The sequence below is a fragment of the Prionailurus viverrinus genome, chromosome F2 (assembly GCF_022837055.1).
Source record: "Prionailurus viverrinus isolate Anna chromosome F2, UM_Priviv_1.0, whole genome shotgun sequence".
Taxonomy (NCBI): domain Eukaryota; kingdom Metazoa; phylum Chordata; class Mammalia; order Carnivora; family Felidae; genus Prionailurus; species Prionailurus viverrinus.
In genome coordinates this window covers 5,342,986-5,356,643 of record NC_062578.1, presented here as the reverse complement: position 1 = coordinate 5,356,643, position 13,658 = coordinate 5,342,986, and the positions used below count along the sequence as shown (strand labels likewise).

Below are 13,658 nucleotides of genomic sequence, written 5' to 3'. Positions count from 1 at the left end.
TATTGTTGAGAGTGCTGCTATAAACATTGGGGTACAAGTGCCCCTATGCATCAGTACTCCTGTATCCCTTGGGTAAATTCCTAGCAGTGCTATTGCTGGGTCATAGGGTAGGTCTATTTTTAATTTTTTGAGGAACCTCCACACTGTTTTCCAGAGTGGCTGCACCAGTTTGCATTCCCACCAACAGTGCAAGAGGGTTCCCATTTCTCCACATCCTCTCCAGCATCTATAGTCTCCTGATTTGTTCATTTTGGCCACTCTGACTGGCGTGAGGTGATATCTGAGTGTGGTTTTGATTTGTATTTCCCTGATGAGGAGCGACGTTGAGCATCTTTTCATGTGCCTGTTGGCCATCTGGATGTCTTCTTTAGGGAAGTGTCTATTCATGTTTTCTGCCCATTTCTTCACTGTGTTATTTGTTTTTCGGGTATGGAGTTTGGTGAGCTCTTTATAGATTTTGGATACTAGCCCTTTGTCCGATATGTCATTTGCAAATATCTTTTCCCATTCCGCCTTTTAGTTTTGTTGGTTGTTTCCTTTGCTATGCAGATGCTTTTTATCTTCATAAGGTCCCAGTAGTTCATTTTTGCTTTTCATTCCCTTGCCTTTGGGGATGTGTCAAGTGAGAAATTGCTGCGACTGAGGTCAGAGAAGTCGTTTCCTGCTTTCTCCTCTAGGGTTTTGATGGTTTCCTGTCTCACATTCAGGTCCTTTATCCATTTTGAGTTTATTTTTGTGAATGGTGTGAGAAAGTGGTCTAGTTTCAATCTTCTGCATCTTGCTGTCCAGTTCTCCCAGCCACCATTTGTTAAAGAGACTGTCTTTTTTCCATTGGATGTTCTTTCCTGCTTTGTCAAAGATGAGTTGGCCATACGTTTGTGGGTCTAGTTCTGGGGTTTCTATTCTATTCCATTGGTCTGTGTGTTTCTTTTTGTGCCAATACCATGCTGTCTTGATGATTACAGCTTTGTAGTAGAGGCTAAAGTCTGGGATTGTGATGCCTCCTGCTTTGGTCTTCTTCAAAATTACTTTGGCTATTCGGGGCCTTTTGTGGTTCCATATGAATTTTAGGATTGCTTGTTCTAGTTTTGAGAAGAATGCTGGTGCAATTTTGATTGAAATTGCATTGAATGTGTAGATAGCTTTGGGTAGTATTGACATTTTGACAATATTTATTCTTCCAATCCATGAGCAGGGAATGTCTTTCCATTTCTTTATATCTTCTTCAATTACCTTCATAAGCTTTCTATAGTTTTCAGCATACAGATCTTTTACATCTTTGGTTAGATTTATCCCTAGGTATTTTATGCTTCTTGGTGCAATTGTGAATGGTATCATTTTCTTTATTTGTCTTTCTGTTGCTTCCTTATTAGTGTATAAGAATGCAACTGATTTCTGTACATTGATTTTGTGTCCTGCAACTTTGCTAAATTCGTGTATCAGTTCTAGCAGACTTTTGGTGGAGTCTATCGGATTTTCCATGTATAATATCATGTCATCTGCAAAAAGTGAAAGCTTGACTTCATCATTGCCAATTTTGATGCCTTTGATTTCCTTTTGTTGTCTGATTGCTGATGCTAGAACTTCCAACACTATGTTAAACAACAGCGGTGAGAGTGGACATCCCTGTCGTGTTCCTGATCTCAGGGAAAAAGCTCTCAGTTTTTCCCCATTGAGGATGATGTTAGCTGTGGGCTTTTCATAAATGGCTTTTATGATCTTTAAGTCTGTTCCTTCTATCCCGACTTTCTCGAGGGTTTTTATTAAGAAAGTTTGCTGAATTTTGTCAAATGCCTTTTCTGCATCAATTGACAGGATCATATGGTTCTTATCTTTTCTTTAATTAATGTGATGTATCATGTTGATTGATTTGCGAATGTTGAACCAGCCCTGCATTCTAGGAATGAATCCCACTTGATCATGGTGAATAATTCTTTTTATATGCTGTTGAATTCAATTTGCTAGTATCTTATTGAGAATTTTTGCATCCATATTCATCAGGGATATTGGCCTGTAGTTCTCTTTTTTTAACTGGGTCTCTGTCTGGCTTAAGAATCAAAGTAATGCTGGCTTCATAGAATGAGTCTGGAAGTTTTCCTTCCCTTTCTATTTTTTGGAATAGCTTGAGAACGATAGGTATTATCTCTGCTTTAAACATCTGGTAGAACTCCCCTGGGAAGCTGTCTGGTCCTGGACTCTTATTTGTTGGGAGATTTTTGATAACTGACTCAATTTCTTCGCTGGTTATGGGTCTGTTCAAGCTTTCTATTTCCTCCTGATTGAGTTTTGGAAGCGTGTGGGTGTTTAGGAATTTGTCCATTGCTTCCAGGTTGTCCAGTTTGTTGGCATATAATTTTTCATAGTATTCCCTGATAGTTGCTTGTATCTCCGAGGGACTGGTTGTAATAATTCCATTTTCATTCATGATTTTATCTATTTGGGTCATCTCCCTTTTCTTTTTGAGAAGCCTGGCTAGAGGTTTATCAATTTTGTTTATTTTTTCAAAAAACCAACTCTTGGTTTCACTGATCTGCTCTACAGTTTTTTTTAGATTCTATAGTGTTTATTTATGCTCTGATCTTTATTATTTCTCTTCTTCTGCTGGGTTTAGGCTGCCTTTGCTGTCCTGCTTCTAGTTCCTTTAGGTGTGCTGTTAGATTTTGTATTTGGGATTTTTCTTGTTTCTTGAGATAAGCCTGGATTACAATGTATTTTCCTCTCAGGACTGCCTTCACTGCATCCCAAAGCATTTGGATTGTTGTATTTTCATTTTTGTTTGTTTCCATATATTTTTTAATTTCTTCTCTAATTGCCTGGTTGACCCACTCATTCTTTAGTAGGGTGTTCTTTAACCTCCATGCTTTTGGAGGTTTTCCAGACTTTTTCCTGTGGTTGATTTCAAGCTTCATCGCATTGTGGTCTGAAAGTATGCATGGTATGATCTCAATTCTTGTATACTTATGAAGGGCTGTTTTGTGACCCAGTATGTGATCTATCTTGGAGAGTGTTCCATGTGCACTCGAGAAGAAAGTATATTCTGTTGCTTTGGGATGCAGAGTTCTAAATATATCTGTCAAGTCCATCTGATCCAATGTCTCATTCAGGGCCCTTGTTTCTTTATTGACCGTGTGTCTAGATGATCTATCCATTTCTGTAAGTGGAGTGTTAAAGTCCCCTGCAATTATCACATTCTTATCAATAAGGTTGCTTATGTTTGTAATTGTTTTATATATTTGGGAGCTCCCATATTTGGTGCATAGACATTTATAATTGTTAGCTCTTCCTGATGGATAGACTCTGTAATCATTATATAATGCCCTTCTTCACCTCTTGTTACAGCCTTTAATTTAAAGTCTAGTTTGTCTGATAGAAGTATGGCTACTCCAGCTTTCTTTTGACTTCTACTAGCATTATAGATAGTTCCCCATCCCCTCACTTTCAATCTGAAGTGTCCTCAGGTCTAAAATGAGTCTCTTGTAGACAGCAAATAGATGGGTCTTGTTTTTTAATCCATTCTGATACCCTATGTCTTTTGGTTGGCGCATTTAGTCCATTTACGTTCAGTGTTATTATAGAAAGATATGGGTTTAGAGTCATTGTGAGGGCTGTAGGTTTCATGCTTGTAGTGATGTCTCTGGTGCTTTGTCTCACAGGATCCCCCTTACGATCTCTTGTAGGGCTGGTTTAGTGGTGACGAATTCCTTCAGTTTTTGTTTGTTTGGGAAGACCTTTATCTCTCCTTGTATTCTAAATGACAGATTTGCTGGATAGAGGATTCTCGGCTGCCTATTTTTTCTATTCATCACATTGAAGATTTCCTGCCATTCCTTTCTGGCCTGCCAAGTTTCAGTAGAGAGATCCGTCACGAGTCTTACTGGTCTCCCTTTATATATTAGGGCACGTTTATCCCTTGTTGCTTTCAGAATTTTCTCTTTATCCTTGTATTTTGCCAGTTTCACTATGATATGTCGTGCAGAAGATTGATTCAAGTTACTTCGGAAGGGAGTTCTCTGTGCCTCTTGGATTTCAATGCCTTTTTCCTTCCCCAGTTCAGGGAAGTTCTCAGCTATGATTTCTTCAAGTACACCTTCAGCACCTTTCCCTCTCTCTTCCTCCTCTGGAATACCAATTATGCGTAGATTATTTCTCTTTAGTGCATCACTTAGTTCTCTAATTTTCCCCTCATACTCCTGGATTTTTTTTTATCTCTTTTTCTCAGCTTCCTCTTTTCCCATAATTTTATCTTCTAGTTCACCTATTCTCTCCTCTGCCTCTTCAATCCGAGCCGTGGTTGTTTCCATTTTATTTTGCAGCTCGTTTATAGCATTTTTTAGCTCCTCCTGACTGTTCCTTAGTCCCTTGATCTCTGTAGCAATAGATTCTCTGCTGTCCTCTATACTGTTTTCAAGCCCAGCGATTAATTTTATGACTATTATTCTATATTCACTTTCTGTTATATTGTTTAAATCCTTTTTGATCAGTCCATTAGCTGTCGTTATTTCCTGGAGATTCTTCTGAGGGGAATTCTTCCGTTTCGTCATTTTGGATAGTCCCTGGAGTGGTGCAGGACTTCGGGGCACTTCCCCTGTGCTGTCTTGAATAACTTGCATTGGTGGGCGGGGCACAGTCAGACCTGATGTCTGCCCCTGGCCCACCACTGGGGCCACAGTCAGACTGGTATGTACCTTCTCTTCCCCTCTCCTAGGGGCGGGATTCACTATGGGGTGGCGTGGCCCTTCTGGGCTACTTGCACACTGCCAGGCTTGTGGTGCTGCGGATCTGGTGTATTAGCTGGGGTGGATCGGCAAGGTGCACAGGGGCAGGAGGGGCAGGCTCAGCTCGCTTTTCCTTCGGAGATCCGCTTCGGGGGGAGCCCCTCTTCCGTGGGCCTCTCGCCTACACTTGGCTCCGGAGAATCCGTTCTGCTAGTCTTCTGGCGGTTTTCTGGATTATTTAGGCAGGTGTAGGTGGAATCTAAGTGATCATCAGGGCATGGTGAACCCAGTGTCCTCCTACACCGCCATCTTCCTCTCTCCTATGTTTTCTCCTAAGAGTTTTATGGTTTCAAGTCTTACATTTAATCCATTCTGAGTTGATTTTTGTATATGGTATAAGATAAAGGCCCAGTTTTATTCTTTTGAGTATGATTATCCAATGTTCCCAGCACCATTTACTGAAGATAAACTTTGTAGGATGCTAGTTAACTATAACTAAAGAGGCTTATTTCTGGGCTCTCTATTCTGTTCCATTGGTTAGTGTGTCCTTTTTTATGCTAATGCCATACTGTTTTGATTACTATAGCTTTGTAACATAGTTTGAAATCAGGAAGTGTGATAACTTTGTTCTCTTGTTCCAGATTGCTTTAGCTAATTAGGGTCTTTTATGATTCCATTCAAACTTTGGGATTTTTTTTTTCTATTTCTGTGGAAAATGCCATCACAATTTTGATAGGGATTGCAGTGAACCTTCATCACTTTGAGTAGTGCAAACCTTTTAACAATGTTAATTCTTCCAATCCATGAATATTGGTATCTTTCCATTTATTTCTTCAATATCTTTCATCAGTGTTTTATAGTTTTACAGTGTATAGCTCTTTCACCCTCTTGATTAAATTTATTCCTATGTATTTTAGTCTTTTTAGTAATATTTTAAATGAGATTGTTTTTTTAATTTCCTTTTCAGACAGTTCCCTGTTAGCACATTGAAATGCAATCGACTTTTATATACTTACTTTGTATCCTGCTGCTTTATGGAACTTGTTTATTAGCTCTAACAGGTTTTGGTGGAATCTTCAGGATTTTCTATATACAAGATCAGCAAAGAGAGACAATTTTACTTCTTCCTTTCTGGTTGGGATGCATTTTATTATTTTTTTTCCTTGACTAATTGTTCTGGTTAGGACTCCCAGTACTATGTTGAATAGAAACGGTGAGAGTGGGCATTCTTGTCTTATTCATGATCTTAAAGGAAAAGTTTTCAGCTTTTCACTGTGAAGTATGAGGTTAGCTCTGGGTATGCCTGGTGAATTTTGATTGGACCTTGGTCATTATTGACCATTGCGAATGATGCTGAGTCCCACATTTTATTGTATTTTTAAATTTTTTAATCTTTATTTAGTTTTTGAGAGAGAGAAAGACAGAGACAGGGTGTGAGGTGGGGGAGGAGCAGAGAGAGAGGGAGACTCTCTGAAGCAGGCTCCAGGCTCTGAGCGGTCAGCACAGAGCCTGATGTGGGGCTTGAACCCATGAACCGCAAGACCATGACCTGAGCTGAAGTCAGACACTTAACCGACTAAGCCACCCAGTGCCCCTTGTTGTATTTTTTAAGATGGTATTGGACTTCCTTCTGGAATGCAGTTACTTGTGATAAGTTGGATTCTTCACTTGTTAGAAAAGACTTGCTTTTAAGCTTTGGAAAGAGTCTATGACGGCCTCTTGTTTAGTGTTCATTTAGTCCTGTTACTAAGGCAATGCTGTTCTGAGAACTTTATGCAGATTAAAAACTGCTTTGCACTCTGGCTGGTGGGAACACAAACTATTCCTGCCTCCTGCTTTTTGGTGGTTTGTTCCCTTGTCTCAGGTAGTTTCCTCGCATGCATGCACAAACCAGTGCTCGGCTGAGGATGTAAGGGGAGTTCATCTAAGCCTGAAAATAGGATGAGTTCTCTGCACATCTCCCTTCCTTCTGAGCTGCTGCCTTACGAATTCCACTCACATCACCCTGCAGCCTGAGACCTGTGTCTTCTCAACGAAGCCAAACTCTCGGGTCCTGCCCTGTGGCTTGTAAAGGGCCTCCTGTTTGTGTCCCTTCTCTCAATGTTCGTACCTCTGCATACCTGGTACGCACTCTGGAGATTGTTATTTTGGGTGTTCTGAGTGTGGCTTTCGGGCTGCTGAAGACAGAAGGGCACATCTGATCCCTTCACTCAATCATGGCCGGAAGGGGAAGCTGTATGCTTTGTACCCCATCAACCCACTTGGCATGTTAGGGCGGTGAGGTAGGGAAGAATTAAACAAGTGTTTGCTGGGTACACGCTGCATGCAAATGTCCAGGTTAAGCACTCTGAAGAATTAAAAGAAGAACCAGAAGTTGTATGTATTCTTCTAACAATGCACTCAAATAAACGAAAGGTAGGATATGGTGAATGTCATAGAGGAGATACGAGCGACGTTTTACAGGGATTTAAAGGATGAAAGAACGGGGCTGGTAGGAGTCAAGACAGCACAGGCATGAATATCTAAATGAATGGAGAGAACTGTTGTAGAAAGCAGGTGTCCATGGCGAAGGGCTGGTGGTGGGGAGACAGGGAGAGGCCAGGGCAGGTGAGGACAGGCAGGAGGGTGGGGAGAGGCTTGACCGGAGCCGAGCTTGCTGTGTCTTTTTATTTTGTATTATACCATTTACTGGTTAAGGGCGGCACTCAGGTTAATTTTGGTGCCTTCTGTCAATAATCATAACAAGGATGTATATATTCTAAGAAATTCTGTTTTGGAATTTATGGCAGGCTGAATAATGACCTCCCAAATATGTCCGGTCTCGAGTACTGTCTTAGTTAGTTAGCTAGCTAATTAATTAATTAATTTATGTGTTAGTAAAAATAGCAGAAGGGACTTCGCAGGTCCCTTAAGGATCTTAGGACGTTAAGGATCTTAGGATGGAGAGATCATTCTGGATTATCTAGGTGGGTCTGATGTATTCACGTGGGTTCTTGTTATAAGAGGGAGGCCAGAGGGTTAGGGTCAGAGCAGGAGATAGGAGGATGGACACAGACTGGAGTGATGCCCTTTGGAGAGGAGGAGGGGACCCCATGCAGGATTATGGCGGCCGCTAGAAGCTGAGAGGTGAGGAGACCAATTCTCCCCTCAGAGCCCCTACAAGGAAGCAGCCCCACCAACACTTTGACTTTAGGCCAGTGAAATGGAATTTGGGGTTCTGACTGCCCCGACTGTAAGAAGATAAAACTGTGCCGTTTTAAGCCACTAAATTTATTTTATTTTATTTTATTTTGTTTTATTTTATTTTATTTTTACATTTATTCATTTTTGAGAGACAGTGTGAGCAGGGGAGGGGCAGAGAGAGAGGGAGACACAGAATCAGAAGCAGGCTCCAGGCTCTGAGCTGGGAGCACAGAGCCCGATGTGGGGCTCGAACCCACGAACCGTGAGATCATGACCTGAGCCGAGGTCGGACGCTTCACTGACTGAGCCCACCCCGGCGCCCCAAGCCACTAGATTTATAATGATTAGTTGCAGCAGAAATAGGAAACAAATACAGAATGATATATTTGAAATAAAGTAAACTGCCTGACAAATGATTTTTGTCATACCATCTAAATGGAAATGGAAAAAAGGTGAGGAAAGAATACATTAAGTTGCTTTTATTTCAGTCCTCCACTTTGAAGTCTGTTTTGGAGTTTCTACACAGGATGTATTATTGGGCACAAAGAAAGACACGGGAATTACCGATCCTCGTTGCCCGCCTTCTGTTTCTGTGAACCTGAGCATTTTTTACACAGTTTATTTATTTTTGGGAGAGAGAGGTGGGGGGAGAGAACTAGCAGGGAGAGGGGCAGAGAGAGAGGGAGAGACAGAATTCCAAGCAGGCTCCAGGCCATCCGTGCAGACCCCAGGGCTGGGGCTCTATCTCAAGAACAGTGAGATCATGACCTGAGCCAAAATCATGTCTGAGGCTTAACCGACTGAGCCACCCAGGCGCACCTGAACGTTGTTTAAAACTTAGGTACAGGGGCGCCTGGGTGGCGCAGTCAGTTAAGCGTCCGGCTTCAGCCAGGTCACGATCTCGCGGTCCGTGAGTTCGAGCCCCGCATCGGGCTCTGGGCTGATGGCTCAGAGCCTGGAGTCTGCTTCAGATTCTGTGTCTCCCTCTCTCTCTGACCCTCCCCCATTCATGCTCTGTCTCTCTCTGTCCCAAAAATAAATAAACGTTGAAAAAACAATTAAAAAAAAAACAACCAAAAAACAAACTTAGGTACAATTTTCTGATCTTTTAAAATCAATAGTCATCACAGCTGTAAGATGCTTAGACATAGGCAAGGTAATAATGATAACAATGAAGGAATAGGAGTCGTTGAGGTTTTGAATAATAGTTTTGGAGTGCTTAACAGGACTATCTTAATCATTGTAACAGTACTGTGGACGAGCCTTACTATTTTCCTAATTTTGCAGATGTAGAAACTGAGGATTAGAAAAGTTGAGCACCTCATCCAAGGTCACACAAATGACACATTAGAGCTGCTATTTGCACCCAATTCCCTGCCTCGAGAGCCCAAATAAAGCCACAATCAGAAATCTATCTACTGGTCATAGAGTTTGTCTATTGTCTCTGAGGACAAACTTTATACAAATATGAAGCTAGATAATCTGGGGTAACCCTGGTGAGACCAGGTTTTGTCTGTCTGTCTGGTTTTGGTTTTGGTTTGGGTTTTCATGGAAATGAACAATCCTGTTTTCTGAAATAGCAGGGGGCATTTTCTCAACCCTGAGCTTCAACTGTTTGGACCAAGTTGATTTATTACTTGAATTAAAAGAAATGTTTATTCCTTGAATTAAAAGAAGATGGACAGCTAATTCCATCAGACACACTATGTAGATCTAGACGGAGGGAGGACTCAGAAGTACCCAACTCCACGTATCTTGTTAGATAACCATACTGACCAGGCTCTCTGGTCAGTTTGGTTAGATAGCCGTATAGAGGAGTGTTATCCAATAAAAATATAATCTGAACCACAAATACAAGCTACATATGTAAGTAAAAATTTTCTCGTAACCACCCTAAGAAAAAAGGAGTGGACAAAATAAAAAATGTGTATTTTCTTTAGCTCAATATACCCAAAATATGAACATTTCAACATGTAATCAATATAAAAATTATTTAGAAAACGCTGCCTTGTGTTTTTCATTCATACCATACCTTTGAAATCCAGTGGGTATTTCACATTTACAGCACCTCTGGATCTGGTTGAGGCACATCTCAGGTGCTCAGTGGTCACAAGTGCTGGGCCCACCATGTGGAGCTGTGCAGGTATCATTGGTTCTATACGTAGGTCACTTGACCCTCTGGAATTAATGGGAGCTGGACATTCTCTTGTATTTTCAGATTTCCTGCGAATAGCAGAGACCCCAGTGTGTGTTTTCCTGTGCCCGATATCCCACCCAGGGACTGTTTTGGCCATTAGAGGAAAGAGCATTTTCATTTCTGTTGCCCTGGTTCAGGTGGTAAAATGGACTCTTCCTCCCGCACGTGCGAATTACCTGCACAGGCAGCTCAGAGGTAGAGCCACGCGTCGTCACCTAGTTTAACCTGGAAGAGAAATGGACAGGTGTATCTTGCCAGATTTCAAGTTCATCTTTCTGTTGAGGATGCCAGAGTCCTTGAACCTGGCTCCTCCGGCAGCAGAGATGGTAGGGTGTGGGAGCGTGTGATTCGCATATGATGCCAAAGTGGAAGATGGCACTTCTACCCAGGGTTTCCGAGGGAGGGATAGAGAGACAGAGAGGGAGAGAGAGCGAGAGCGCATGTCTGGGAGCCGCTGTGGATCAAGCAGCGCTCCAACATGACAGGATAAAAGGCCTCCCTGGCTGGGAGCCACCCTCCCAGCCCACCCCACTCCGCAGATCACTTTGCTTTCTTTACTTCCTGCCGAGGTCGACTTTCATCCCAGGCAGCCCCTGTCTAACTTTGTGTTAAGAGGACTGTGTTTTCATGCCTTGGAAACGCGTCTTTTAATTTAGCACCTCTATGAATAGCTTTCTAAGCTTTCTGTGGCAGTTGGGCCCTGCATCCGCATGGCGTGTGGGTACTCTGGGGAAGAAATACAGGGAAGGAGAAAATCCAGTTTTTGCCTGCAGAAAAGGAAGGATTCCCCAAACAACCCTTGCTGTAGTTGGAATAAATGAGATTGCAAGGGGCTTTCTAGTTAATCTTGATATGGAGAACGTTTCTTGATCTAGGGACCCTCAGTAAAGGATAGTGTCACAGGATCATGGGGCTTGGGAGCTACGGCAACCGAAACATTTTATAGGTTATGCCAGAGGAGTTAACAGATACACAGAAATAGACAGAAATAGGTTCAAAGGGAGAATGAAGCATATGTTTAAAAGAGCATTTGAAATTCTTGAAGAAGAGATTGTTTATTCAATGACTGTCTAGATACTGGGAGAAAAATAAATCTTGATAGCTATCTTGCTTCTCGTATCCAAATAAAGTCTTGCGAGGCACAAACTTTCTCTATGACAGGCAAAGAAACAGGGATTGCTTCTGAGGTGTTCAGAGGCTAATACATAAATTAATAGGCTGTGTTCTGAGATCGAACCAAGAATCCTAACAACAAGACTGACTTGGCAGGTGGGGGCCCATGTAAGGGTAATCTTCAATGCCACGCTGAGGAACTGAGGTTTGAGTTGTTGGCAGGAGGGGTGGCCCCTGGTAGAGCTGACGTTTGGGGAGGTGACTATCTGTGACATGTTAGCCCAGAGTGTGACATTCTTACACGGTGTTAGGAAACTCCTGAGCACTCCATGATCCTAGCGTCTCGTAGCTCTTCTGCTAGAAACTTTCATTTTTCTAAGCGTTGGACATGTACTTCCGTCCCCCTTCTGCACACGTCTAATCTATCAGCAATGCTCCCCAGAATCGTTTTCCTTTCCTTTCCTTTCCTTTCCTTTCCTTTCCTTTCCTTTCCTTTCCCCTTCTCCCCTCCTTTTTATTTTTTATTTTTTAATGTTTATTTATTGTTGAGAGACAGAGAGAGAGAGAGCATGAGCAGGGGAGGGGCAGAGACAGAGGGAGACACAGCATCGGAAGCAGGCTCCAGGCTCTGAGCTGTCAGCACAGAGCCCTATGCGGAGCTCGCACCCATGAACCGTGAGATCATGACCTGAGCCGAAGCTGGATGCTTAACCGACTAAGCCACCCAGGTGCCCCCTTTCCTTTTTCCTTTTCCTTTCCTTTCTTTTTCCATTCCTCTTTCTTTCTTTCTTTCTTTCTTTCTTTCTTTCTTTCTTTCTTTCTTTCTTTCCTCTTCCTCCTTCCCTCTCCCTACTTTCCTTTCCTTCCCTTCCCTCCCCTCTCTTCCCCTGCCCTCCTTCTTCCTCTCCCTCCCCCCTCTCTTTTTCTTTCTTTCTTTCTTTCTTTCTTTCTTTCTCTCTCTCTTTTTCTCTCTGTCTCTCCCTCCCTCTCTCTCTCTCTCGATGTCTCCCTCTCTCTCCTGACTCAATCTGTCTGAAGTGGAGTTCCAGCACTGGTTATTTTAAAAGGCTACCTAAGGTGATTCCAATGTACACCCAGCCTCGGCCCTTGACCAGAGGCTCTCATACTTAATCTGCGTGAGAATCACCTGCAAGGCTTGGTAAGCCATAAATTTCTGTACTCAATGATTTCAGACTCAGGAGGTCTAGGGTGGGACCTGAAAGGTTGCATTTCTACCGACAGATTCCAGGCTGGCCTGAAGGGGGCTTGCTTTGAGGACCACTGGCTGTGATGATTTACAGTAAGAAATATGTATTTGGTCTTGGTCCCCCTTCCTGGCAAAGATCTCCCCAAACACTTGGAATCTCCCGAGTGAAGACAGCAGTGACAGCAACGGGAGCATCTTGGGTTATGATATTTGTTCCCTCAGCCTCCTTTCCTGAAAATGTTTCCGGGCCATAAAGACGAAATGGGGGTCTTCTTATTAAACTAGTAACAAGCCGCCTTTGACCACAACTGCGTTGACGTTAATGAGGTGAGTTTGGAAATCCCCTAACTTGGGGAGGGGAGCTGGTTGCCAGGCGAACCCACCAGGGGTTAGAGGGTGGGGACTTTCAGTCCCTCCCCCTGACCTGTGGGGAGGGGGCTGGAGGATGAATCCGCTGCTGATCAAGGACTTAGTCGGTCATGCCTATGGAATGAAGCCGCCACAAAACCCCAAAAGGGTGGTGTGTGGAGAGCTTCAGGGGTGGTGACCACGGGGCGGTGCTGGGTGGGCGGTGCCCCTGGGGAGGGCACTGAAGGTCTGTGCCCCTTCCCCTACCCTGTGCATCTCTCCCATCTGGCCGTTCCTGAGTTATATCCTTTTGTAATAAACTGGCAATCTAATAAGCAAACTGTTTCCCCAAGTTCTGCGAGCCGCTCTAGCAGTTTACCAAAATTTACCAAACCCCAAGGAAGGGGTCGGGGGAACCCCCGATCTCTGGCCTGCCGGTGAGAGGTCCAGGTGACAGCGGGACGTGCAATTCGCATCCGCAGGGTGGGGCAGGCCGTGGTAGCCTTGTAGGGCTGAGCCTCAGAATTGAGCTCACACCCAGTAGGGCAGCCAGCTAGTGTGGGCAAATTGCTTGTTGGTGAGAGCCCCCCCACCCCCCGCCGCCGGACTTGGGAATCTGTGACAGCCACCACACTCAACAGCGACCTTCCTGGTCCCACCCCTGCTTTGCTTAAACTCCCTAGAGTCCATTCTGCACACAGCTGTCAGTGATCTTTTGAAAAAGTAAACTGGGTCATATGAACCTCTGTATCCCTCACATTGCCCTGCCCCAACCTCCCGGATGTCTTCTAATGCCAGCAGCATAAAATCCAAAGCCCTTAACCAGCCTGCGAAGTCCTCCGTGACCCGACCCTGCCCGGCCTGTGTCTCATCTCTCTACCCTCGGCCATTGCTC

The 13,658-nt window shown here is 43.5% G+C and overlaps 1 long non-coding RNA gene across 1 annotated transcript in view; it reads left to right on the top strand.

Moving 5' to 3' along the window:
* Positions 1–12,474, top strand: part of LOC125156341 (uncharacterized) — a 35,116-nt gene extending 22,642 nt beyond the window's left edge. Inside the window, exon 3 of the long non-coding RNA XR_007148552.1 lies at positions 12,451–12,474. This is a non-coding gene — a long non-coding RNA (uncharacterized LOC125156341). The remainder of the gene's footprint in view (positions 1–12,450) is intronic.
* Positions 12,475–13,658: the final 1,184 nt, after the last annotated feature.